Source organism: Leucopleurus acutus (genome assembly GCF_964270905.1).
Source record: "Leucopleurus acutus genome assembly, chromosome: X".
In the NCBI taxonomy this organism is placed as follows: Eukaryota; Metazoa; Chordata; class Mammalia; order Artiodactyla; family Delphinidae; genus Leucopleurus; species Leucopleurus acutus.
Genome location: NC_139148.1, coordinates 51,937,931 through 51,965,333, shown reverse-complemented (window position 1 = coordinate 51,965,333; position 27,403 = coordinate 51,937,931). Strand labels below are relative to the sequence as shown.

Sequence of the window (27,403 nt, the reverse complement as noted above, 5' to 3'; positions counted from 1 at the left end):
AAAAAATTATGCTCCGATAAATATGTAAAAAAAAATAGATAGGCTTAGGTTGAAGAGCAACCAATAAAAAGAAGATCATGGGCTTCCCTGGTGGCGCAGTTGTTGAGAGTCCGCCTGCCGATGCATGGGACACGGGTTCGTGCCCCAGTCCGGGAAGATCCCACATGCCGCGGAGGGGCTGGGCCCGTGAGCTATGGCCGCTGAGCCTGTGCGTCCAGAGCCTGTGCTCTGCAACGGGAGAGGCCACAACAGTGAGAGGCCCACGTACCACAAAAAAAAAAAAAAAAAAAAAAAAAAAAAGATCATCAGTGTGTTCTGGGGAGTGTGCTCACATAGTGAGAGACCATGGAAACCAAGTAGCAGCTCTAAACACACCAACTGAAAGAAATGAAACTGTTACTTTAACATTCATTTTATCAAACTAAAGGAAACACATATTTTAAGAGAGTTTCACTAAGAGTAGTAGAGTAGGTAGGCTCACAGTTTCTATCTAAAGTAATAGCTCTTTGTCTTCACAGAAATGATGGGCGAGGAGGGGGGGGTGTCGATGGATCCTAAACCAGGAGGACAGGTTGCCATATTAGCAGCCCAAATGCATTCTAGAGGTACTTGGGGGGTTTCAAAATTTCTCCTCGTCATATGCTCAGGTAGACAATGTCAAGTGTTATGAGCTACAGTTCAACAAAGCCTCTGACAGAGTTGGTTACCAGAGATGGGCAAGCCTGGTTGGTCCCACAGAAGGAGCTGCTATCTGGACCAAGCTGGTTGTCCGTGACCCCAGGAAAGAGCTGCTCAGTTCTTTGAGCCTTTTCGCAGGGTTCCTCTCTCTGGGCAACACCTCTGTCGGTGGAGGTACAAGAAGTTACAGGCTACATATATGGGGAAAACCATGTCTTGGTTTTCCAGGTTCACTATGTAGCACTTGACCCTTTCTCAGGGAAAGCATCAGGTATTTTGTGTCCTTCCTGAAAACGAATCTCCCAGCCTTGTCCAAGGAGAACAGGCACAGGTAGAAGGCGAACTTTCTCTGCCAGAGTAAGCTGATCCCGAGGCTGCAGGACTTGTTCACTGCACTGCACCAGAAAATGATGTGCTGGTTGACGTAGCACACTACCAGGTCCCAGCTGAAGTTGAAGCCTTCCCACTGCCAGCTGCACTGCTTGTCCCTGTGGAGCTGGCCCCCACACCACATGCTCTTCCCCTGGGGGTCAGACACGTAGATGTCCACGGGCCAGAGCTTTCTTGTCTGCTCAGCCCGGAGGGGGCCAAGCCAATGCTCTTTGTACACTGGAGACAGCCAAACAGCAGGGATCATCACATCCTGGTGGATGACATGTGCTGACGTCAGGTCCCAGATTATGTAGGCAAGCCACAGCTGCTGGAACACTAGCAAGAAGGCTCTGCCCTGCTCGGTCCCCAGGAAAGTGGTGCCCTCTGACTCCCTCCTGGACCTGGCAAACCACGAGTCATAGGGCCCTGCGTGGGCCCCTCCATGTCGGCTGCAGCTACAAGAACATCCACTTTTTCAGCATGGTGTACACGTCCATCTCCACCTCCATCATCAAGAGCTCTGAAGAGGCAATGACCTCTTTCATGAGATCCAGGCTGACTTCTTGCAATAACTCCTCACTACACTGGGTCGTCATGTTGTCCAGTAGCCACTGAAGACACATGGTCCTGATGTTCTGGAGTCCGTAGCTTTCAGCAGAGTCATAGTAGCTGCACACGGTCTGGGCACTGACAGTCTCCTTCATGACTTCCCCGCACTGCTGAATCAGCTCGTCCAGTTGCAGCATGCTGGCTGTGGCCAGGATGGCAGCGACTCGACCGGGTTGGATGAGCATGGAGTCTCGGTACAGGGAACCTAAAGCCTCGTGCAGTGCCTCGCGATCAATATTCTCGTCAGGCATCTGCAACTCTATAGTATCCATGGTTGTCTCCTACCAAGCACCACTGAACTGCTAACAAAGTACCCTGACTGGCTCAAGTAGACCCAATGCAAGTTCCACTCCTCCCCCAGTGCGTGGATCCTCACGTCACTCTCTTCTCCTCTCAGGAAGAGTGCCTCATAAATGGACCCTGAACAATCTTTAGCATGTTTCCGGTGGGGCGCTTTTGTGAGCGGCCCCCATGGGCCTGTCTTCTGCTTGTGGCTCACCTGACTGGTGGTGGGTCTGGCCTTTTCGCTCTCCTTCCCTTCCTCTCTCTCTGCCACTACTGCCTCCTCAGCCTCCTCCTCCTCCCCAGTGGCACCTGGATCCTCTGGGGCACGCCGCCCCCAGTGCCATGGCATCTGACTGCTTCATGCTCCCGTGGTCTATACCTCAGCGGTGCAGTGGACAAGCTTCCTCTCCAGGCGCCATTGCCACAGACACTAGCTCAGCCCAAAGTGCTGCTGGGTACAGATGACATTTGCTCTAAGGTCCTCTTGGACGTACGCTAAGCCACATGCAGTAGGCCCCACCCCGCCTGATAAGGGCACTGCATACGAGCGATTCCACTCTGTTTATCTTTCCCTCCTGGGATGATTGCTCTCAGGCTCCCTTCATATGATGATGGTGAAACAGAGGCCTTTGTGTGTGAATTTTCCACATTAATTTCAAGAACACAATTCGCTCTTCCTCATCTAAAAGAGTTAGTGATCATTCCTTTATGGAGAATTACATCTTGGTCCCAGCTCTGTCCTCTAGGCACCTTTATTACCATAATTAACTTCTTAGGCTATCTCATCACTTGAGCTGTGAAACCATTTTTTTGTGATAAAAGTGGCAATTTTGCCTCAGTCTTTGCTTTGGTCTTTAACTTTTATTTTAAAATAGCATTGCCAATTATAGAATCATTTAGAACTCTGTGTGTGTGAATGCCCGTGTGCACGTGCTTGCACATGTGCATCCAAATCAGCTTCTCAGAGCTCATGCCTCCATTTTCCATAGGCACACATACCTTTAGTTTGGGGGAAGATCTTAAGTTCCCAAGATACTTTTAGCATTTTTTAATGTTTTTATTTTTGTTCCCTCTCCACCTGTTTGAACATCTTGAGCTCTCTGTTGGCACTTTCCTTGTTTCTTGCAAACAACTACTCATTCCTCGTGGTCTGAGATCTGGATCAAAGACCACCGTTTTTCACACCTCCAAGGCAGATATATATCTTTCTTCAACTGTACTCCCATCAGGCCTTGATCAAATATTTCTCCCCATATGGCTGCAGTTATTTCATTGTATTATTTTTCACTCCTAGATTTTTGAATGTTTGAGGCAAGGACTTTGGATTACCAGCACCACACACAAGGCTTAGCAAGTAACAAACTTACAGTGAAAGTAAATGAGGAATGAATGGGATGGTTTTCCATTTTTGAGGAAATGAATAACATTAAATACTGCACTGACAAGTGTAATATGCTAAGAAAATGATGTGTTGCAGAGAGAATCTGGATCTTTCAATGACAAGGAAAGTACAATTTAAGGGAAACTACTAACAATCAAAAACCTCTTGAAAATGGCAAGCCTCTAAGATCATTTGACCCTGCCTAAGGAGAATATTTACATAATTTGAATAGTGCAGTATAACCATATGTTACATTTTTAATATTCTCTGTTATATAACTTTACAGAGGAGCTGATAAGAGGGTCTACATAAAGGCTGCATGTTCAGTGGTGCTTGGCAGGAGTGCTTGGCATGGATACTATAGAGTTGCAGATGCCTGACGAGAACATTGATCGTGATGCACTGCACGAGGCTTTAGGTTCCCTGTACCAAGACTCCATGCTCATCTCACCCGGACGAGTCGTCGCCATCCTGGCCACAGTCAGCATGCTGCAACTGGACGAGCTGATTCAGCAGTGCGGGGAGGTCAAGAAGGAGACTGTCAGTGCCCAGACCATGTGCAGCTACTACAACTCTGCTGAAAGCTACGGACTCCAGAACATCAGGACCATGTGTCTTCAGTGGCTGCTGGAAAATATGATGACCCAGTGTAGTTAGGAGCTATTGTGAGAAGTCAGCCTGGATCTCATGAAAGAGGTCATTGCCTCTTCAGTGCTCTTGGTGATGGAGGTGGAGATGGACGTGTACAGCATGTTGAAAAAGTGGATGTTCTTTCAGCCGCAAGACATGGAGGGGCCCGGGCAGAGCCCTATTTCCTAACACCGACTCGTGGTTTGCCAGGTCTAGGAGGGAGTCGGAGGGCACCCCTTTCCTGAAGACCGAGCAGGGCAGAGCCTTCGTGCCGATGTTCCAGCTGCTGCGGCTTGCCTACATAATCTGGGACCTGACGTCAGCACATGTCATCCACCAGGATGCGATGATCCCTGCCGCTTGGCTGTCTCCAGTGTACAAAGAGCATTGGCTTGGCCCCCTCCGGCTGAGCATACCAGAAAGCTCTGGCCCGTGGACATCTACGTGTCCGACCCCCAGGGGAACAGCATGCGGGGGGGGGGGCCAGCTCCACAGGGACAAGCAGTGCAGCTGGCAGTGGGAAGGCTTCAACTTCAGCTGGGACCTGGTAGTGTGCTACGTCAACCAGCACATCATTTTCTGGTGCAGGGCCCTGAACAAGTCCTGCAGTCTCAGAATCAGCTTACTCTCACAGAGAAATATCGCATTCCGTCTGAGCCTGTCCTCCTTGGACAAGGCTTCAAGAGCCGTTTTCTGGAAGGACACAAAATACGAGATGCTTTCGCTGAGAAAGGCTCAGGAGCTCGCGGTACTGAACCTGGAAAAACACGACGTGGTTTTCCCCGTATATGTGGCCTGTAACTTCTTATACCTCCACCAAGAGGGGCGTTGCGCAGAGTGAGGATCCCTGCAAAAAAGCTCAGAGCAGCTCTTTCCTGGGGTCAGGGGCGACCAGCTTGGTCCAGATGCCAGCTCCTGTGGGACCAACCAGGCTTACCCATCACTGGTAACCAACTCTGTCAGAGGCTTTGTTGAACTGTAGCTCATAATACTTGACATTGTTTACCTGAGCATATGAAGAGGACAAATTTTGAAGCCCCTCAAGCACATCTGGAACACATTTGGGCTGCTAATATGGCCATATGTCCTCCTGGTTTAGGATCCATGGACACCACCACCCTCCGATCCGCCCATCATTTCTGTGAAGACAAAGAGCTATTGACTTGAATAATGCAGTATAACCATATATTAGACTGCCATATTTGACCTACCTATATGTGAGCCTACCTACTCTACTCCTCTTAGTGAAACTCTCTTAAAATATATGTTTCCTTTAGTCTGATTAAATGAATGTTAAAGTAACTGTTTCATTTCTCTTTCAGTTGGTGTGTTTAGAGCTGCTACTTGGTTTCCATGGTCTCTCACTATGTGAGCACATCCCGCAGACCACACTGATAATCTTTTTATTGGTTGCTTTTCAACATAAACATATCTTTTTTTAAACATATTTATCGGAGCATAATTTCTTTACAGTGTTGTGATGGATTGTGCTGTAAAACAAAGTGAATCAGCTATATGTATACATATATTCCCATATACCCTCCCTCTTGAGTCTCCCTCCCACCCTCCCTATCCCACTCCTCTAGGAGGTCATAAAGCACCCAGATGATCTCCCTGTGCTATGCAGCTCCTTCCCTCTAGCTATCTGTTTTATATTTGGTAGTGTATATATGTCAATGTTACTCTCTCACTTCCTCCCAGCTTACTCTTCCCCTTCCCCGTGTCCTCAAGTCCATTCTCAACATCAGCGTCTTTATTCTTCTGCTGCCCCTAGGTTCATCAGAACCATTTTTTTCTTAGATTCCATATATATGTGTTAGCATATGGCAATTTTTTTCTCTTTCTGACTTACTTCACTCTGTATGACATACTGTAAGTCCATCCACCTCAGTAGAAATAACCCAATTTCATTTCTTTTTATAAACCTAAGCATATCTTGATGTTAGTTAGACTTAAACTTCCCTAGCATTTTCATCCCATTGAAACATTTCAAATCTTATAACACCCTATATTGGGGGTGGAGTGGAAATAAGCAGATTAATTCTGTGAGATTATTCCTGTACTAAATATAGTTTTTCTCTGGCATACAGTCATGAATTATTTATGCCCCAGAGAAAGTACTCTTTAAGCAAGTTGATGGCCTTTGCTCTTCAGAAAACTGATGTTCAAATTGTATTAGGAAAGACTCTTTCCCACTTAAGAACAGGACTGGTAACCTCTGGAACGGATTGCCTTTGAATTATAGTGGGAATTAACTTGGCATCTGGAAATGGGACCAAAATACAAGTAGTCCAAGCCAGTTATCAAAATGATAAGGTAGAAAGTGTTTTTGTCACAAGAGGTGAAAACACAGTAGTCATGATTTGAATATGTTGGTTTCTGATTACTGCTAACTTGCAAACTGGCCCCATCGCATTCCCTTTTAAATGCCATATTTGTTGGCATTTCACTGAGTTATTTTTGCGGTTAAGGAAGATCAAAGAACGGAAATCTCTGTGTAAGAATCTATACAAATAATAAATACATGCTTGGAAAGAGTGTGGAAAGTTCTTACAAGATGAACAAATAAATTAAATAGAATAATCACCAGATTTAAAGTTTTACTTAGTTGAAACCAGAATTTTCCTTACCGTTTGCTGATATTTCTCTTCCCAATGAAATTTTATCCTTTGTCATCCAGTGAACAAATTACTTTTGACTTTCTTTTTTTTTCTTTCTTCATTCATTCATTCATTCATTTATTCATTTTTACCCTTTAAGGAGGATTTAAAGGCTTTATTATCCCAAACCCACATACTAGTATTAGAGTAATACTTACATAACAGTGACTTATTAGAAATAGTTCAATCAGGAAGCTGCTGTTGCATCCCTTGATGTTTCCGGTTAATTTCTCATTCTACCCCCTCTTCCCAGTGCTCCCTTGTACTCTGTATATCTAACCAATTACAAACAATAAACTTCATTACATTTTTTTTTAAGAACTAAACTGGGGGAAAGAGTAAGTCATTGATTCAGCAAAAAGGTAAAAATTATTATTTATTTATTTATTTATTTATTTATTTATTTTTTTTAGTTTTTTTTATTATTTATTTTTTATGTAACAATTTCACTTCCTTTATATAAAAATCTCTAAGCAATTACCAATTGCTTTTTCTTGAGCTGAAGGCCAGGATGCCATTTCATCTAAAGAGAGCCATCCTCACTTGGGAAATTCAGAGACTGCTGATCTGGAAAGGCACCTTGACTGAGAGATCTGCTTTTGTTTTCCTACCCAACTAACTTTAAATTCTTAAATTGCTTTTTGCTGTTTACAATATAAAGATGTTCAATAATGTACACACAGTGACAGCTGAAATACACTCATTTAATAAACATTTAAAGTCTCACAATCCGTGACTGTTGCCATTTGCCAGTTTAGGCAATTTATGCAATATCAGTCCCTATTTTTTTTTTACTTCATTTTATTTTTCTTTCCTTTTTGACTGCTAAGGATGAGGAGGAGAGCTTCTCCGAACTTGACACTCACTGTTTTGTAGCCTCTTAGTCAAGGCGTGGGGAGATGGGGAGGCAGAACCAGATGTATAGTCATGGTAATGCTACAGGAAACAGTCACACTAAATAACAGCAAACTAAACACCACACCAAGGGAGGTGTACCCCTATGGGATACAGTGCAGTCCTTGACAATGATGAGGATTTATCCCTGTCTCTGTCTTTCCCTGTATGTATGTCTGTCTCTGTCTCCCTGTCATTCCCTATCTCCATCTCTATTGTCTGTGTCTGCATCCCTGTCTATCTCTGTCTACATCTGTCTTTGTCTACCTCTGTCTCTCTCTCAGTCTGTCTATCTTTGTCACTCTCTGTCTCTGTCTTACCGTCCCTATCTTTCTGTTTCCCTCTGTCTCTGAAAATCTGTTCCTGTCTGACTGTGTCTGTCTGGCTCTCAATCTTTCTGTCACTGTCTCTGTATCTCTCTGGTGTTCCTATATCCGTCTGTTTCTGTATCTCTGTGTGTCCATGTGTCTCTTTCTCCATTTGTCTGTCTCTGTCTTTCCCTTTCTGTCTCGGTCTGTCTCTGTCTCAATCTGTCTCTGCCTCTGTCTCTGTTACTCTCTCTCTGTCCCTCTCCTCTCTCTCTCTCCCTCCTTCCCTCTCTCTCTGTCTCTGTCTTTGTCTCACTCCATCACTATCTCTACGTCTCCATTGCAATGTGCCTCTCTCTTTCTCTGTTTGTCTTTCTCTGTCTCTGCATCTGTCTCTCAGTCTTTCTGTCTCTGTCTTTCCATCTGTGCCTATCAGCCTCTGCCTGTCTCCCTGTCTCTGTCTGTAACCATCGCTCTCTGTCTTAGTTAGTACATGTGTCTGTCTTTCCCTGTCTGGTTTTGTCTTTCTCTGTCTCCCTTTCTCTGTCTCTATCTATTTATATCTATCTGTGTCTGCCCCTTTCTGTGTAACCTTTTCTACCTGTCTCTTTTTTGGAAGGAGGTGTAATATCTGGATCTGTCCATCTGTTGGACTTTCTCAGCCTGCCCAACCAGCTGTCTCTGTTTTCTGTCAGGCTGTCCTGTCTCTGGCTGTTTCTGCCTCTGGATCTATTACATCTTTGATAGTCTGTCTCTGTCTCTGCCTGTCTTAAGGAGACAGGAATGAAAGGTTATTACAATTCAGTACACAAACCCCCTTCTCTTATGTTCCCTTCCAGTGGTCTCCCAGAGACAGATGCTTTAAGAAGATAAAGGTTAACATTCATGTTCAAAGACATAAGAGACCTCAATAAAAAATGGCCTATGATGGAGAACACGGTGTCCCAGGGATGTAGGTGGGATGGACACAGACAGCAGACAAGTGTGAAGTATGCTACTGTGGAAAGGGTTTGTATATAAACAGCACAAAGATGACATTGGAATTTTAATGAAAGCTCCATCATGTGCTAGAAAAAGAAAACCATCGTTTTTAAGAGGAAAAGAAAAACAAGAGGGAATGTCTAGCTACAGGGTCTACAGGAAGGTGCTTGCCAAGTCTCAACCACAGAATTTGGACATGAAGCTGCCTGATGAGAGTTAATAATAGCAAAATGCACCTAGTTTACATAAGTACACAACACAAACCATAGAATTAAACATAAAATTTTGAATTGGGGTCAGTAAGAAACACATTGAAATAAGTGCATTGAAACAAGATCCAAGGTTCCAATGTCATCACCTGTTCAGCTAGTAACATGACTCCTAAGACATTCATATTTTATGAGCCCACATAAGGTTCCACCTTTTCCTTGTCCACTCAGCTACCTGGGCCTTGATGCCCTTCCCTTTTTTCAGGATAAATCGCTTGAAAGGGGTATATCACCTGCCTCATATTCCAAGGTTTACTTGCTTGACTCCCATTACCATCTAAATGTCATAGACACTCAAATTCATAGCCCATGCACAGACCTCTTCTTTGAATCCAGACCTATAGGCAACGGTCTGCCCCACAATGTGGAAATCTCAAAGGTGCTGCAATCTACAAAGGAACAAAATCGAACGTATGATCCAGGCAACCAATTTTAATCTAACTGTAGCTTCCTTCCTCATTTGAATAAGTAAATAGAAAGACATTGATGGTGGTAAGGAGATAATAACCAAGAGGTTGGCTGAAAATTATCCTCCCTCAAGTGTTTGAGTTTCAGGAATCAAATTTGTCTCTTCATGATGTTCTAAAGATAGGCGGCGTTTTCTCTAGTAGGCCAGAGAACTGAAATTTACCTCATTTATTTAGACAACAAATAGCCAATTGATATAGGAACAGTCTTTGGGAAAGATTTGTTCTAACGGTGCAGGGGACAGTCTGGTTTGGTCTGTGAACACATTTTCCACATCGATTGTTATGATTAGATTCTGAGATTAGACAACAAAGAATAATTTCACTCCATATTGTAGCAAAATTCAACTATCAAACTTGGTTTAAAGATGCAGTGCAAGGGATAAAAACAACCTGTGCAAATTCATGCTAAGATTTGAATACCCAAAAGATCCTTAAGTCTCAGAAAAGTATTCATCACATAAACACAATGCATTGCATTGGTGATACCTGTCAAGTATTTTATTAAAAAAATTAAAAGAATACAAGGTGATGGTAAAAATAGGAATCTACAAGCAACTGATTGTTTTGATGAGCATGTTTGAAGCACATGGAATTTTATGAGGAATGGTGACTGTAAGTGAAGTAAAATTTTCCAAGCAGTCACGAAGACCATGTTTTGAATGAAGGCAGGTGGCTGAGTATGGTCCACCAGCAGGTGAGTGGACTTCCTGTAAGAGGTACATTCTACAAAATGGTAGCCCCTAGTCATATGTGAATATGTAATTTGATTAAAATTAAGTAAAATTGAAAATTCAGTCTCTCAGCCTCACTAGCGACATTTGAAGCGCTCAATGGTTATGTGTAAACAGTGACTACTACACTCTGTTCAGCACAGATATGGAACATTTCTATCAGTGTAGAGAGTTCTGTTAGATAGTGCTGTCCTATAATCAGTTGCCCCAAGTAAATTTTACATTTCTTTCTACTTCTGAATACATAGGTTGCCTGGATAACCTCGAAGTGGAAATTGGAAATTGCTTAGAGATTTTATATAAAGGAAGTGAAATTGTTACATAAACAATAAATAATAATTTTTGCCTTTCTACTGAATCAATGACTTACTCTTTCCCCCAGTTTACTTATTTAAAAAAATGTAATGAAGTTTATTGTTTGTAATTGGTTAGATATACAGAGTATAAGGGAGCACTGGGAAGTGGGGCGGAATGAGAAATTAAGCACAAACATGAAAGGATGCAACAGCAGCTTCCTGAATGAACTATTTCTTAAAACTAACTGTTATGTAAGTATTACTCTAATACTAGTATGTGGGTTTGGGATAATGAAACCTTTAAAACCTCCGTAAAGGGTAAAAATGAATAAATTAATGAATGAATGAAGAAAGAAAAAAAAAGGAAAGTCAAATGTAATTTGTTCACTGGATGACAAAGGATAAAATCTCATTGGAAAGAGAAATATAAGCAAACAGTAAGGAAAATTCTGGTTTCAACTAAATAAAACATTAAATCTGGTGATTATTCTTTTTAATTTATTTGTTCATCTTGTATGAACATTTCACATTCTTTCCAAGCATGTATTTATTAATTGTATGGATTCTTAAACAGAGATTTCCATTCTTTGACCTTCTTTAACCGCAAAAATCCCTCAGTGAAATGCCTACAAGTAGGGCACTTAAAAGGGAAAGGGATGGGGCCAGTTTGCAACTTAGCAGTAATAAGAAACCAACATATTTAAATTATGACTATTGTGTTTTCACCTTTTGTGACAAAAATCACCTTCTTCCTTATCCTTTTGATTGTTGGCTTGGACTGCTTGTCTTTTGATCACATTTCCAGATGCCAAGTAATTCCCACTATAATTCAAAGCATTCCGTTCCAGAGGTTACCAGTCCTGTTCTTAAGTGGGAAAGAGTCTTTCCAAATACAATTTGAACATCAAAGGTTTCTGAAGAGCAAAGGCCATCAACTTGCTTAAAGAGTACTTTCTCTGGGGCATAAATAATTCATGACTCTATGCCACAGTAAAACTATATTTAGTACAGGAATAATCTCACAGAATTAATCTGCTTATTTCCACTCCACCCCCAATATAGGGTGTTATAATATTTGAAATGTTTCTCTGGGGTTAAAATGCTAGGGAAGTTTAAGTCTAACTAACATCAAGATATGCTTAGGTTCATAAAAAGAAATGAAATTGGGTTATTTGTAGTGAGGTGGATGGGCCTAGAGTCTGTCATAAAGAGTGAAGTAGGTCAGAAAGAGAAAATAAATGCCATATGCTAACACATATATATGGAATCTAAAAAAAAAAAAAGGTTCTGATGAACCTAGGTGCAGCACAGGAATAAAGACACTGCTGTAGAGAATGGACTTGAGGACAAGGGGAAGGGAAAGAGTAAGCTGGGACGAAATGAGAGAGTAGCATTCACATATATACATTACCAAATGTAAAACAGATAGCTAGTGGGAAGCAGCTGCATAGCACAGGGAGATCAGCTTGGTGATTTATGACTCCCTAGAGGGGTGGGATAGGGTGGGTGGGAGGGAGACAGAACGGGGAGGGGTTATGGGATATCCCATATGGGGGATATGGGGATTCACTTTGTTATACAGCAGAAACCAACACAACACTGTAAAGAAATTATGCTCCAATAAATATTTTTTTAAAAAAAGATTTGCTTAGGTTGAAGAGAAACCAATAAAAAGGAGTTCATCTGTGTGGTCTGGGTGGTGTGCTCACATAGTGAGAGACCATGGAAATCATGTAGCAGCTCTAAACACACCAACTGAAAGAGAAATGAAACTTATTTTAACATTCATTTAATCAAACTAAAGGAAACACATATTTTAAGAGAGTTTCACTAAGAGTAGTAGAGTAAGTAGGCTCACAGTTTCATCTAAAGTCAATAGCTCTTTGTCTTCACAGAAATGATGCGTGAGACGGGGAGTGTCGATGGATCCTAAACCAGGAGGACAGTTTGCCATATTAGCAGCCCAAATGCATTCTAGCAGTGCTTGAGTGGCTTCCAAATTTGTCCTTTTCATATGCTCAGGTAAACAATGTCAAGTATTATGAGCTACAGTTCAACAAAGCCTCTGACAGAGTTAGTTGTCAGAGATGGCAAGCCTGGTTTGTCCCACAGAAGGAGCTGGTATCTGGACCAAGCTGGTCCTCCCTGAGCCCAGAAAAGAGCTGCTCAGTTCTCTGAGCTCTTTTGCAGGGGTCCTCACTCTGGACAATGTCCTTGTCGGTGGAGATACAGGAAGTTACAGGCCACATATATGGGGAAAATCACGTCTTGGTTTTCCAAGTTCACTACGTCTATCACTTGACCCCTTCTCAGGGAAAGCATCAGGTATTTTGTGTCCTTCCTGAAAACGACTCTCACTGCCCTGTCCAAGGAAAACAGGTGCAGGCGGAACGCAACCATTCTCTGCCAGAGTAAGCTGACCCTGAGGCTGCAGGACTTGTTCACTGCGCTGCACCAGAAAATGATGTGCTGGTTGACGTAGCACACCACCAGGTCCCAGCTGAAGTTGAAGCCTTCCCACTGCCAGCTGCACTGCTTGTCCCTGTGGAGCTGGCCCCCACACCGCATGCTCTTCCCCTGGGGGTCAGACATCTAGACGTCCAGGGGCCAGAGCTTTCTGGTCTGCTCAGCCCGGAGGAGGCCAAGCCAATGCTCTTTGTACACCTGGGACAGCCAAGCGGCAGGGATCAGTGCATCCTGGTGGATGACGTGTGCTGACGTCAGGTCCCAGATTATGTAGGCAACCCGTAGCTGCTGGAACATCGGCACGAAGTCTCTGCCCTGCTCGGTCTTCAGGAAAGGGGTGCCCTCCGACTCCCTCCTGGACCTGGCAAACCACGAGTCATTGTCAGGCAATAGGGCCCTGCGTGGGCCCCTCCATGTCGGCTGCAGCTACAAGAACATCCACTTTTTCAGCATGGTGTACACGTCCATCTCCACCTCCATCATCAAGAGCTCTGAAGAGGCAATGACCTCTTTCATGAGATCCAGGCTGACTTCTCACAATAGCTCCTCACTACACTGGGTCATCATGTTGTCCAGCAGCCACTGAAGACACATGGTCCTGATGTTCTGGAGTCTGTAACTTTCAGCAGAGTAGTAGTAGCTGCACACGGTCTCGGCACTGACAGTCTCCTTCATGACCTTCCCGCACTGCTGAATCGGCTCGTCCAGCTGCAGCGTGCTGGCTGTGGCCGGGATGGCGAAGACTCGACCGGGTGGTATGAGCATGGAGTCTCAGTACAGGGAACCTAAAGCCTCGTGCAGTGCCTCGCGATCAATATTCACGTCAGGCATCTGCAACTCTATAGTATCCATGGTTGTCTCCTGCCAAGCACCACTGAACCTGCTAGCAAAGTACCCTGACTGGCACAAGTAGACCCAATGCAAGTTCCACTCCTCCCCCAGTGCGCGGATCCGCACGTCACTCTCTTCTCCTCTCAGGAAGAGTGCCTCATAAATGGACCCTGAACAATCTTTAGCATGTTTCCGGTGGGGCGCTTTTGTGAGCGGCCCCCATGGGCCTGTCTTCCGCTTGTGGCTCACCTGACTGGTGGCGGGTCTGGCCTCTTCGCTCTCCTTCCCTTCCTCTCTCTCTGCCACTACTGCCTCCTCAGCCTCCTCCTCCTCCCCAGTGGCACCTGGTTCCTCTGGGGCACGCCGCCCCCAGTGCCATGGCATCCAACTGCTTCGTGCTCCCATGGCCTATACCTCAGTGGTGCAGTGGACAAGCTTCCTCCCCAGGCGCCGTTACCACGGGCACTAGCTCAGCCCAGAGTGCTGCTGGGTACAGATGACGTTTGCTCTAACGTCCTCTGGGACGAATGCTAAGCCACACCCACTAGGCCCCACTGCGCCGGATAAGGGCACTGCATACCAGGGATTCCACTCTGTTTATCTTTCCCTCCTGGAATGATAACTCTCAGGCTCCCTTCATATGATGATGGTGGAACAGAGGACTTTGTGTGCAAATTTTCCCCATTAATTTGAAGAACACAATTCGCTCTTCCTCATCTAAAAGAGTTAGTGATCATTCCTTTATGGAGAATTACATCTTGGTCCCAGCTCTATCTTCTAGGCACCTTAATTTCCATAATTAACTTCTTAGGCTATCTCATCACTTGAGCTGTGAAACCATTTTTTTGTGATAAAAGTGGCAATTTTGCCTCAGTCTTTGCTTTGGTCTTTAACTTTTATTTTAAAATAGCATTGCCAATTATAGAATCATTTAGAACTCTGTGTGTGTGAGTGCCCGTGTGCACGTGCTTGCACATGTGCATCCAAATCAGCTTCTCAGAGCTCATGCCTCCATTTTCCATAGGCACACATACCTTTAGTTTGGGGGAAGATCTTAAGTTCCCAAGATACTTTTAGCATTTTTTAATGTTTTTATTTTTGTTCCCTCTCCACCTGTTTGAACATCTTGAGCTCTCTGTTGGCACTTTCCTTGTTTCTTGCAAACAACTACTCATTCCTCGTGGTCTGAGATCTGGATCAAAGACCACCGTTTTTCACACCTCCAAGGCAGATATATATCTTTCTTCAACTGTACTCCCATCAGGCCTTGATCAAACATTTCTCCCCATATGGCTGCAGTTATTTCATTGTATTATTTTTCACTCCTAGATTTTTGAATGTTTGAGGCAAGGACTTTGGATTACCAGCACCACACACAAGGCTTAGCAAGTAACAAACTTACAGTGAAAGTAAATGAGGAATGAATGGGATGGTTTTCCATTTTTGCAGAAATGGAAAATATTAAATACTGCACCGACAAGTGTAATATGCTAAACAAATGATGTGTTGCAGAGAGAATCTGGATCTTTCAATGACAAGGAAAGTACAATTTAAGGGAAACTACTAACAAACAAAAACCTCTTGAAAATGGCAAGCCTCTAAGATCATTTGACCCTGCCTAAGGAGAATATTTACATAATTTGAATAGTGCAGTATAACCATATGTTACATTTTTAATATTCTCTGTTATATAACTTTACAGAGGAGCTGATAAGAGGGTCTACATAAAGGCTGCATGTTCAGTGGTGCTTGGCAGGAGTGCTTGGCATGGATACTATAGAGTTGCAGATGCCTGACGAGAACATTGATCGTGAGGCACTGCACGAGGCTTTAGGTTCCCTGTACCAAGACTCCATGCTCATCTCACCCAGACGAGTCGTCGCCATCCTGGCCACAGCCAGCATGCTGCAACTGGACGAGCTGATTCAGCAGTGCGGGGAGGTCATGAAGAGACTGTAGTGCCCAGACCATGTGCAGCTACTACAACTCTGCTGAAAGCTATGGACCCCAGAACATCAGGACCATGTGTCTTCAGTGGCTGCTGGACAACGTGATGACCCAGTGTAGTTAGGAGCTATTGTGAGATGTCAGCCTGGATCTCATGAAAGCGGTCATTGCCTCTTCAGAGCTCTTGGTGATGGAGGTGGAGATGGACTTGTAAACCATGTTGAAAAACTGAATATTCTTGCAGCTGCAGCCGATATGGAGGGGCCCACACAGAGCCCTATTATTTGACAACGACTCGTGGTTTGCCAGGTCCAGGAGGGATTTGGACGGCACCCCTCTCCTTAAGACCGAGCAGGGCAGAGCCTTTGTTCCAGTAGCTGTGGCTTGCCTACATAATCTGGGACCTGACATCGGCACGCGTCATCCGCCAGGATGCGATGATCCCTGCCGCTTGGCTGTCTCCAGTGTACAAAGAGCATTGGCTTGTCCCCCTCCGGGCTGAGCAGACCAGAAAGCTCTGTCTCATGGATGTCTACGTGTCCGAACCCCAGGGGAACAACATGCGGTGCGGGGGGCCAACTCCACAGGGACAAACAGTGCAGCTGGCGGTGGGAAGGCTTCAACTTCAGCTGGGACCTGGTGGTGTGCTACGCCAACTAACACATCACTTTCCGGTGCAGTGCATTGAACAATTCCTGCAGCCCCGGGGTCAGGTCAGCTTACTCTGGCAGAGAATGGTAGTGTTCTCCCTGCTCCTGTCTTCCTTGGACAGGGCTGGGAGAGTCGTTTTCAGGAAGGACACAAAATACCAGATGCTTTCCCTGAGAAAGGCTCAAGAGCTCAAGGTAGTGAACTTGGAAAACCACAACGTGGTTTTCCCCATATTTGTGGCCTGTATCTTCTTATACCTCCACCAAGAGGGGCATTGCCCAGAGTGAGGATCCCTGCAAAAAAGCTCAGAGAACTGAGCAGCTCTTTCCTGGGGTCAGGGATGACCAGCTTCGTCCAGATGCCAGCTCCTTCTATGGAACCAACCAGGCTTGCCCATCTGCGGTAACCAACTCTGTCAGAGGCTTTGTTGAACTGTAGCTCATAATACTTGACATTGTTTACCTGAGCATATGAAGAGGACAAATTTTGAAGCCCCCAAACACCTCCAGAACTCATTTGGGCTGTTAATGTGGCAACCTGTCCTCCTGGTTTAGGGTCCATCGACACCACCACCGCCTGATCCGCCCATCATTTCTGTGAAGACAAAGAGCTATTGACTTGAATAGTGCAGTATAACCATATGTTATACAGCCATATGTGACCTACCTATATGTGAGCCTACCTACTCTACTACTCTTAGTGAAACTCTCTTAAAATATGTGCTTCCTTTAGTTTGATTAAATGAATGTTAAAATAAGTTTCATTTCTCTTTCAGTTGGTGTGTTTAGAGCTGCTACTTGGTTTCAATGGTCTCTCAGTGTGTAAGCACATCCGCTGGAGCACACTGATGATCCTCTTTTTATTGGTAGCTCTTCAACCTAAGCATATCTTTTTTTAAACATATTTATCGGATCATAATTTCTTTACAATGTTGTGTTGGTTTCTTCTGTATAGCAAAGTGAATCAGGTATATGTATACATATATACCCATATCCCCTCCCTCTTGAGTCTCCCTCCCACCCTCTCTATCCCAGCCCTCAAGATGGTCATAAAGCACCAAGCTGATCTCCCTGTGCTATGCAGCTGCTTCCCTCTAGCTATCTGTTTTATATCTGGTAGTGTATATATGTCCATGCTACTCTCACACTTCCTCCCAGCTTACTCTTCCCCTTCCCCGTGTCCTCAAGTCCATTTGCTACATCATCATCTTTATTCCTGTGCTGTCCCTAAGTTCATCAGAACCATTTTGTTTTAGATTCCATATATATGTGTTAGCATATGGCATTTTTTTCTCTTTCTGACTTACTTCACTCTGTATGACTGACTCTAGTCCCATCCACCTCACTACAAGTAACCCAATTTCATTTCTTTTTATGAACCTAAGCATATCTTGATGTTAGTTAGACTTAAACTTCCCTAGCATTTTAACCCCAGAGAAACATTTCAAATATTATAACACCCTATATTGGGGGTGGACTGGAAATAAGCAGATTAATTCTGTGAGATTATTCCTGTACTAAATATAGTTTTACTGTGGCATAGAGTCATGAATTATTTATGCCCCAGAGAAAGTACTCTTTAAGCAAGTTGATGGCCTTTGCTCTTCAGAAACCTTTGATGTTCAAATTGTATTTGGAAAGACTCTTTCCCACTTAAGAACAGGACTGGTAACCTCTGGAACGGAATACTTTGAATTATAGTGGGAATTACTTGGCATCTGGAAATGTGATCAAAAGACAAGCAGTCCAGGCTGGTAATCAAAAGGATAAGGTATGTTAGTGTATATATGTCCATGCCTCTCTCTTGCTTTGTCACAGCTCACCCTTCCCTCTCTGTAAGGTAGATAGCTAGTGGGAAGCAGCCGCATAGCACAAGGATATCAGCTCTGTGCTTTGTGACCTTTGGAGGAGTGGGATAGGGAGGGTAGGAGGGAGGGAGTCGCAAGAGGGGAGAGAGATGGGAACATATGTATATGTATAACTGATTCACTTTGTTATAAAGCAGAAACTAACACACAATTGTAAAGCAATTATACGCCAATAAAGAAGTTAAAAAAAAAAGGATAAGGTAGAAAGTGTTTTTGTCACAAAAGGAGAAATACACTAGTCTTGATTTTAATATGTTGGTTTCTTATTACTGCTAACTTGCAAACTGGCCCCATCCCATTCCCTTTTAAATGCCTTACTTGTTTGCATTTCACTGAGTGATTTTTGTGGTTAAAAAAGGTCAAAGAATGGAGAGCTGTGTTTAAGAATCCATAAAAATAATAAATACATGTTTGGAAAGAGAGTGAACACTACACACAAGATGAACAAATAAATTAAAAAGAATAATCACCAGATTTAATGTTTTATTTAGTTGAAACCAGAATTTTCCTTACCATTTGCTTATATTTCTCTTACCAATGAGATTTTATCCTTTGTCATCCAGTGAACAAATTACTTTTGACTTTCTTTTTTGTTTTCTTTCTTCATTCATTCATTTTTACCCTTTAAGGAGGTTTTAAAAGCTTCATTATTCCAAAACCACATACTAGTATTAGAGTAATACTTGCATAAGAGTTAGTTATAAGAAAGTTCAATCAGGAAGCTGCTGTTGCATCCTTTGATGTTTCTGCTTAATTCTCATTCCACCCCCTTTCCTAGGGCTCCCTTATACTCTGTATATCTAACCAATTACAAACAATAAACTTCATTACATTTTTTTAATAAGTAAACTGGGGGAAAGAGTAAGTCATTGATTCAGCAAAAAGGTAAAAATTATTATTTATTTTTTATGTAACAATTTCACTTCCTTTATATAAAAATCTCTAAGCAATTACCAATTGCTTTTTCTTGAGCTGAAGGCCAGGATGCCATTTCATCTAAAGAGAGCCATCCTCACTTGGGAAATTCAGAGACTGCTGATCTGGAAAGGCACCTTGACTGAGAGATCTGCTTTTGTTTTCCTACCCAACTAACTTTAAATTCTTAAATTGCTTTTTGCTGTTTACAATATAAAGATGTTCAATAATGTACACACAGTGACAGCTGAAATACACTCATTTAATAAACATTTAAAGTCTCACAATCCGTGACTGTTGCCATTTGCCAGTTTGGGCAATTTATGCAATATCAGTCCCTATTTTTTTACTTCATTTTATTTTTCTTTCCTTTTTGACTGCTAAGGATGAGGAGGAGAGCTTCTCCGAACTTGACACTCACTGTTTTGTAGCCTCTTAGTCAAGGCGTGCGGAGATGGGGAGGCAGAACCAGATGTATAGTCGTGGTAATGCTACAGGAAACAGTCACACTAAATAACAGCAAACTAAACACCACACCAAGGGAGGTGTACCCCTATGGGATACAGTGCAGTCCTTGACAATGATGAGGATTTATCCCTGTCTCTGTCTTTCCCTGTATGTATGTCTGTCTCTGTCTCCCTGTCATTCCCTATCTCCATCTCTATTGTCTGTGTCTGCATCCCTGTCTATCTCTGTCTACATCTGTCTTTGTCTACCTCTGTCTCTCTCTCAGTCTGTCTATCTTTGTCACTCTCTGTCTCTGTCTTACCGTCCCTATCTTTCTGTTTCCCTCTGTCTCTGAAAATCTGTTCCTGTCTGACTGTGTCTGTCTGGCTCTCAATCTTTCTGTCACTGTCTCTGTATCTCTCTGGTGTTCCTATATCCGTCTGTTTCTGTATCTCTGTGTGTCCATGTGTCTCTTTCTCCATTTGTCTGTCTCTGTCTTTCCCTTTCTGTCTCGGTCTGTCTCTGTCTCAATCTGTCTCTGCCTCTGTCTCTGTTGCTCTCTCTCTGTCCCTCTCCTCTCTCTCTCTCCCTCCTTCCCTCTCTCTCTGTCTCTGTCTTTGTCTCACTCCATCACTATCTCTACGTCTCCATTGCAATGTGCCTCTCTCTCTGTCTTTCTCTGTCTCTGCATCTGTCTCTCAGTCTTTCTGTCTCTGTCTTTCCATCTGTCCCTATCAGCCTCGGCCTATCTCCCTGTCTCTGTCTGTAACTGTCGCTCTCTGTCTTAGTTTGTACATGTGTCTGTCTGTCCCTGTCTGGTTCTGTCTTTCTCTGCCTCCCTGTCTCTCTCTCTATCTATTTCTAACTGTCTGTTTCTGCCCCTTTCTGTGTATCCCTTTCTACCTGTCTCTTTTTGGGGAGGAGGTGTAATATCTGGCTCTGTCCATCTGTTGGAGTTTCTCAGCCTGCCCAACCAGCTGTCTCTGTTTTTCTGTCAGGCTGTCCTGTCTCTGGCTGTTTCTGCTTCTGGCTCTGTTACATCTTTTGATAGTCTGTCTCTGTCTCTGCCTGTCTTAAGGAGACAGGAATGAAAGGTTATTACAATTCAGTACACAAACGCTCTTCTCTTACGTTCCCTTCCAGTGGTCCCCCAGAGACAGATGCTGAAAGAAGATAAAGGTGAGCATTCATGTTCAAAGACATAAGAGACCTAAATAAACAATGGCCTATGAAGGAGAAATGGTGTCCCAGGGATGTGGGTGGGATGGACACAGACAGCAGACAAGTGTAAAGTATGGTACTATGGAAAGGATCTATATATAAACAGCACAATGATGACATTGGAATTTTAATGAAAGATCCATCATGTGCTAGAAAAAGAGAACCATCTTTTTTTAAGAGGAAAAGGAAAACAAGAGAGAGTGTCTAGTTACAGGTTCTACAGGAAGGTACTTGCCAAGTCTCAGCCACAGAACTTGGACATGAAGCTGCCTGATGAGAGTTAAAATAGCAAAATGCACCTATTTCTTTTTCATCTTTATTGGGATATAACTTCTTTACAATGGGTGTAGTTTCTGCTTTGTAACAAAGTGAATCAGTTATACATATACATATGTTCTCATATCTCCTCCCTCTTGCGTCTCCCTCCCTCCAACCCTCCCTATCCCACCCATCCAGGCGGTCACAAAACACCAAGCTGATCTCCCTGTGCTATGGGGCTGCTTGCCACTAGCTATCTACCTTAAGTTTGGTAGTGTATATATGTCCATGCCTCTCTCTCGCTTTGACACAGCTCACCCTTCCCCCTCCCCATATCCTCAAGTCCTTTCGTAAGTAAGTCTGTGTCTTTATTCCTGTCTTACCCCTAGGTATTTCATGACTTTTTTTTTCTTAAATTCCGTATATATGTGTTAGCATACGGTATTTGTCTTTCTCTTTCTGACTTACTTCACTCTGTACGACAGACTCTTGTTCTACCCACCTCATTACAAATAGCTCAATTTCATTTCTTTTTATGGCTGAGTAATATTCCATTGTATATATGTGGCACATTTTCTTTATCCATTCATCCGATGATGGACACTTGGGTTGTTTCCATCTCTGGGCTACTGGAAATAGAGCTGCAATGAATATTTTGGTATATAATATTTTTGAATTATAGTTGTCCCAGGGTATATGCCCAGTACTGGGATTGCTGGGTCATATGGTAGTTCTATTTGTAGTTTTTTAAGGAACATCCATACTGTTCTTCATAGTGGCTGTACCAATTCACATTCCCACTGGCAGTGCAAGAGTATTCCCTTTTCTCCACACCCTCTCCAAAATTTATTGTTTCTAGAATTTTTGATGATGGCCATTCTGAGTGGTGTGAGATGATATTTCATTGTAGTTTTGATTTGCATTTCTCTAATGATTAATGACGTTGAGCATGCTTTCATGTGCTTCTTGGCAGTCTGTATATCTTCTTTGGAGAAATGTCTATTTAGGTCTTCTGCCCATTTTTGGATTCGCTTGTTTGTTTTTTTGTTATTGAGTGGCATGAGCTGCTTGTAAACTTTGGAAATTAATCCTTTGTCTGTTGCTTCATTTGCAAATATTTTCTCCCATTCTGTGGGTTGTCTTTTGGTCTTGTTTATGGTTTCCTTTTCTGTGCAAAAGTTTTGAAGTTTCATTAGGTTCCATTTGTTTACTTTTGTTTTTGTTTCCATTTCTCTAGGAGGTGGGTCAAAAAGGATCATGCTGTGATTTATGTCGTAGACTGTTCTGCCGATATTTTCCTTTAAGAGTTTGAGAGTTTCTGGCCTTACATTTAGGTCTTTAAGCCATTTTGAGCTTATTTTTGTCTATGGTGTTAGGGAGTGATATAAGCTCATACTTTTACATGTACCTGTCCAGTTTTCCCAGCACCACTTATTGAAGAGGCTGTCTTTTCTCCACTGTATATGCTTGCCTCCTTTATCAAAGATAAGATGACATATGTACGTGTGTTTATCTCTGGGCTTTCCATCCTGCTCCACTGATCTACCTTTCTCTTTTTTGCCAGTACCATACTGTCTTGATTACTGTAGCTTTGTAGTATAGTCTGAAGTCAGGGAGCCTGATTCCTCCAGCTCCGTTTTTCCTTCTGAAATTTGCTTTGGCTATTCGGGGTCTTTTGTGTTTCTGTACAAATTGTGAAAGTTTTTTTTCTACTTCTGTGAAAAATGACAGTGGTAGTTTGATCGGGATTGCAATGAATCTGTAGATTGCTTTGGGTAGTAGAGTCATTTTCACAATGTTGATTCTTCCAATCCAAGAACATGGTATATCTCTCCATCTATTTGTATCATATTTGATTTCTTTCATCAGTGTCTTATAATTTTCTGCATACAGGTCTGCTGTCTCCTTAGTAGGTTTATTCCTAGATATTTTATTCTTTTTGTTGCAGTGGTAAATGGGAGTGTTTTCTTGATTTCATTTTCAAATTTTTCATCATTAGTGTATAAGAATGCCAGAGATTTCTGTGCATTAATTTTGTATCCTGATACTTTACCACATTCATTGACTAGCTCTAGTAGTTTTCTGGTAGCATCTTTAGGATTCTCCATGTATAGTATCATGTCATCTGCAAAGAGTGACAGCTTTACTTCTTCTTTTCTGATTTGGATTACTTTTAGTTCCTTTTCTTCTCTGATTGTGAGGAAAGTTCCCTCTATGCCTACTTTCTGCTAGGTTTTTATCTTAAATTGGGGTTGAATTTTGTCGAATCTTTTCTCTGCATCTATAGAGATGATCATATTTTTTTTCCTTCAATTTATTAATATTGTTTGTCTCATTGATTGATTTGCATCTTTGAAGAATTCTTGCATTCCTGGAAGAAACCCCACTTGATTATGGTGTATGATCCTTTTAATGTGCTCTTGGATTCTGTTTGCTAGTATTTTGTTGAGGATTTTTGCATCTATGTTCATCAGTGAAATTGGCCTGTAGTTTTCTTTCTTTGTGACATCCTTGTATGGTTTTGATATCAAGGTGATGGTGGCCTCGTAGAATGAGTTTGGGAGTGTTCCTCCCTCTGTTATATTTTGGAAGAGTCTGAAGGATAGGTATTAGGTCTTCTCTAAATGTTTGATAGAATTCGCCTGTGAAGCCATCTGGTCCTGGGCTTTGGTTTGTTGGAAGATTTGTAATCAAAGTTTCAATTTCAGTGCTTGTGCCTGGTCTGTTCATATTTTCTATTACTTCCTGATTCGGTCTTGGCAGGTTGTGCATTTCTAAGAATTTGTCCATTTCTTCCAGGTTGTCAATTTTATTGGCATAGAGTTGCTTGCATTAATCTCTCATGATCCTTTGTATTTCGGCAGTGTCAGTTATTACTTCTCCTTTTTCATTTCTAATTCTATTGATTTGAGTCTTCTCCCTTTTTTTCTTGATGAGTCTGGCTAGTGGCTTATCAATTTTGTTTATCTTCTCAAGGAATGAGGTTTTAGTTTTATTGATCTTTGCTGTCACTTCCTTCATTTCTTTTTCATTTATTTCTGATGTAATTTTTATGATTTCTTTCCTTTTGCTAACTTTGGGTTTTCTTGTGCTTCTTTCTCTAATTGCTTTAGATGCAAGTTTATGTTATTTATTCGAGATGTTTTCTCTTTCTTAAGATAGACTTGTATTGCTATAAACTTCCCTCTTAGAACTGGTTTTCCTGCATCCCATAGGTTTCGGGTTGTCGTGTCTCCATTGTCATTTGTTTCTAGGTATTTTTTTATTTCCTCTTTGATTTCTTCAGTGATCTCTTCGTTATTAAGTAGTGTATTGTTTAGCCTCCATGTGTTTGTATTTTTTACAGATCTTTTCCTGTAATTGATATCTAGTCTCATAGCATTGTGTTCAGAAAAGATACTTGATACTATTTCAATTTTCTTAAATTTACCAAGGCTTGATTTGTGACCCAAGATATGATCTATCCTGGAGAATGTTCCATATGCACTGGAGAAAAATGTGTATTCTGTTGTTTTTGGATGGAGTGTCCTATAAATATCAGTTAAGTCCAACTTGTTTAATGTGTCACTTAAAGCTTGTGTTTCCTTATTTATTTTCATTTTGGATGATCTGTCTATTGTTGAAAGTGGGGTGTTAAAGTCCCCTACTATGAATGTGTTACTGTCGATTTCCCCTTTTATGGCTTTGAGCATTTGCCTTATGTGTTGAGATGCTCCTGTGTTGGGTGCATAAATATTTACAGTTGTTATATCTTCTTCTTGGATCGATCCCTTGATCATTATGTAGTATCTGTCTTTGTCTCTTCTAATAGTCTTTATTGTAAAGTCTATTTTGTTTTATATGAGAATTGCTACTCCAGCTTTATTTGGGTTTCTGTTTGCGTGGAATATCTTTCTACAACCCCTTACTTTGACTCTGTATGTGTCTCTAGGTCTGAAGTGGGTCTCTTGTAGACAGCATATATATGGGTCTTGTTTTTGTATCCATTCAGCCAATCTGTGTCTTTTGGTGGGACCATTCAGTCCATTTATCTTTAAGGTAATTATTGATATGTATGTGTGTATTCCCATTTTCTAAATAGTTTTGGGTTTTTTTATTGTAGGTCTTTTCCTTCTCTTGTGTTTCTTGCCTAGAGAAGTTCCTTTAGCATTTGTTGTGAAGCTGGTTTTGTGGTGCTGAACTCTCTCAGCTTCTGCTTGTCTGTAAACATTTTAATTTCTCCATCAAATCTCAATGAGATCCTTGCTGGGTACAGTATTCTTGGTTGCAGGGTTTTCTCCTTCATCACTTTCAGTATGTCCTGCCACTCCCTTCTGTCTTGCAGAGTTTCTGCTGAGAGATGAGCCATTAACCTTAAGGGGATTCCTTGTGTGTTATCTGTGGGTTTTCCCTTGCTGCTTTTAATATGCTTTCTTTGAACTTAATATTTGACAGTTTGATTAATATGTGGCCTGGCATATTTCTCCTTGTATTTATCCTGTATGGGACTCTCTGTGCTTCCTGGACTTGATTAACTATTTCCTTTCCCATATTAGGGAACTTTTCAACTATAATCTCTTCAAATATTTTCTCAGTCTCTTTCTTTTTCTCTTCTTCTTCTGGAACCCCTATAATTCGAATGTTGGTGCATTTAATGTTGTCCCAGTGGTCTCTGAGACTGTCCTCAGTTCTTTTCATTCTTTTTCTTTATTCTGCTCTGCAGTAGTTATTTCCAGTATTTTATCTTCCAGGTCACTTATCCGTTCTTCTGCCTCAGTTATTCTGCTATTGATCCCATGTAGAGTATTTTTCATTTCATTTATTGTGTTGTTCATCATTGCTTGTTTCATCTTTATTTCTTCTAAATCCTTGTTAAATGTTTCTTGCATTTTGTCCATTCTATTTCCAAGATTGTGGATCATCTTTACTATCATTATTCTGAATTCTTTTTCTGGTAGACTGCCTATTTCCTCTTCATTTGTTAGATCTGGTGGATTTTATCTTGTTCCTTCATCTGCAGTGTGTTTTTCTGTCTTCTTATTTTGCTTATCTTACTGTGTTTGGGGTCTCCTTTTTGCAGGTTGCAGTTTCATAGTTCCCGTTGTTTTTTGTATCTGTCCCCAGTGGCAAAAGTTTGTTCAGTGGGTTGTGTAGGCTTCCTGGTGGAGGGGACTAGTGCCTGTGTTCTGGTGGATGAGGCTGGATCTTATCTTTCTGGTGGGCAGGTCCACTTTTGGCGGTGTGTTTTGGGGTGTCTGTTTACTTATTATTGTTTTAGGCAGCCTCTCTGCTAATGGGTGGGGTTGTGTTTCTGTTTTGCTAGTTGTTTGGCATAGGGTGTCCAACATTGTAGCTTCCTGGTCGTTGAGTGAAGCTGGGTGCTGGCATTGAGATGGAGATATCTGGGAGATTTTTGCCATTTGATATTATGTGGAGCTGGAAGTCTCTTCTTGGCCAGTGTCCTGAAGTTGGCTCTCCCACATCAGATGCACAGCACTGACTACTGGGTGCAACACCACTAGCTTTTCATCCACACGGCTCAGAATAAAAGGGAGAAAATGTACAGAGAAAGAATTAGTAGAAGTACGAAGGAAGAAAGAAAGAAAGAAAGGAAGGAAGGAAGGAAGGAAGGAAGGAAGGAAGGAAGGGTGGAAGGAAGGAAGGAAGGAAGGAAGGAAGGAAGAAAGGGTGAAGAAAAGAAGGAAAGAAGGAAAGAAAAAAGGAGGGAGGGAGGGAGGGACGGAAGGAGGATGTAAGGAAGGAAGGAAGGAGGTAAGGAAGGAAAAAAGAAAAAAGAAAGAAGATAAAGTAAAATAAAGTTTAATAAATTTATTAAATTACAAAATAATTATTAAAAAATTTTAAAAACAAACAAACAAACAAAAACGGATGGACAGAATCCTAGGACAAATGGTGGAAGCAAAGCTATACATACAAAATCTCACACAGAAGCATACACACTCACAAAAAGAGGAAAAGGGGAAAAATCATAAATCTTGCTCTCAAAAGAAAGAAAGAAAGAAAGGAAGGAAGGAAGGAAGGAAGGAAGGAAGGAAGGAAGGAAGGAAGAGAAGAAAAGAAGGAAAGAAGGAAAGAAAGAAAGGAGCGAGGGAGGGAGGGATGGAGGGAGGGAGAAAGGAAGGAAGGAAGGAAAGAAGGAGGGAAGGAAGAAAAATAAAAAAGAAAGAAGATAAAGTAAAATATAATAAAATTATTAAATTAAAAAATAATTATTTAGAAAAAAATTAAAACAGAAT

The 27,403-nt window shown here is 42.0% G+C and overlaps 1 long non-coding RNA gene and 4 pseudogenes across 5 annotated transcripts; 3 read left to right on the top strand and 2 right to left on the bottom strand.

Moving 5' to 3' along the window:
• Positions 1-862: 862 nt before the first annotated feature.
• LOC309978570 (germ cell-less protein-like 1) lies at positions 863-2,293 on the bottom strand (annotated as a pseudogene). The gene has a single exon. The product of its transcript is annotated as a germ cell-less protein-like 1 (transcript).
• A 1,351-nt stretch (positions 2,294-3,644) lies between these two features.
• Positions 3,645-4,796, top strand: LOC309978569 (germ cell-less protein-like 1; annotated as a pseudogene). The gene has a single exon. The product of its transcript is annotated as a germ cell-less protein-like 1 (transcript).
• Positions 4,797-12,760: 7,964 nt separating this feature from the next.
• LOC309978568 (germ cell-less protein-like 1) lies at positions 12,761-14,266 on the bottom strand (annotated as a pseudogene). Its single transcript has one exon. The product of its transcript is annotated as a germ cell-less protein-like 1 (transcript).
• Positions 14,267-15,596: 1,330 nt separating this feature from the next.
• On the top strand, positions 15,597-16,746 carry LOC309978567 (germ cell-less protein-like 1; annotated as a pseudogene). Its single transcript has one exon. The product of its transcript is annotated as a germ cell-less protein-like 1 (transcript).
• Positions 16,747-26,649: 9,903 nt separating this feature from the next.
• On the top strand, positions 26,650-26,794 carry LOC309977762. Its single transcript, XR_014327097.1, has 2 exons — positions 26,650-26,729; positions 26,762-26,794. It is a non-coding gene; the product is annotated as an uncharacterized lncRNA (long non-coding RNA).
• Positions 26,795-27,403: the final 609 nt, after the last annotated feature.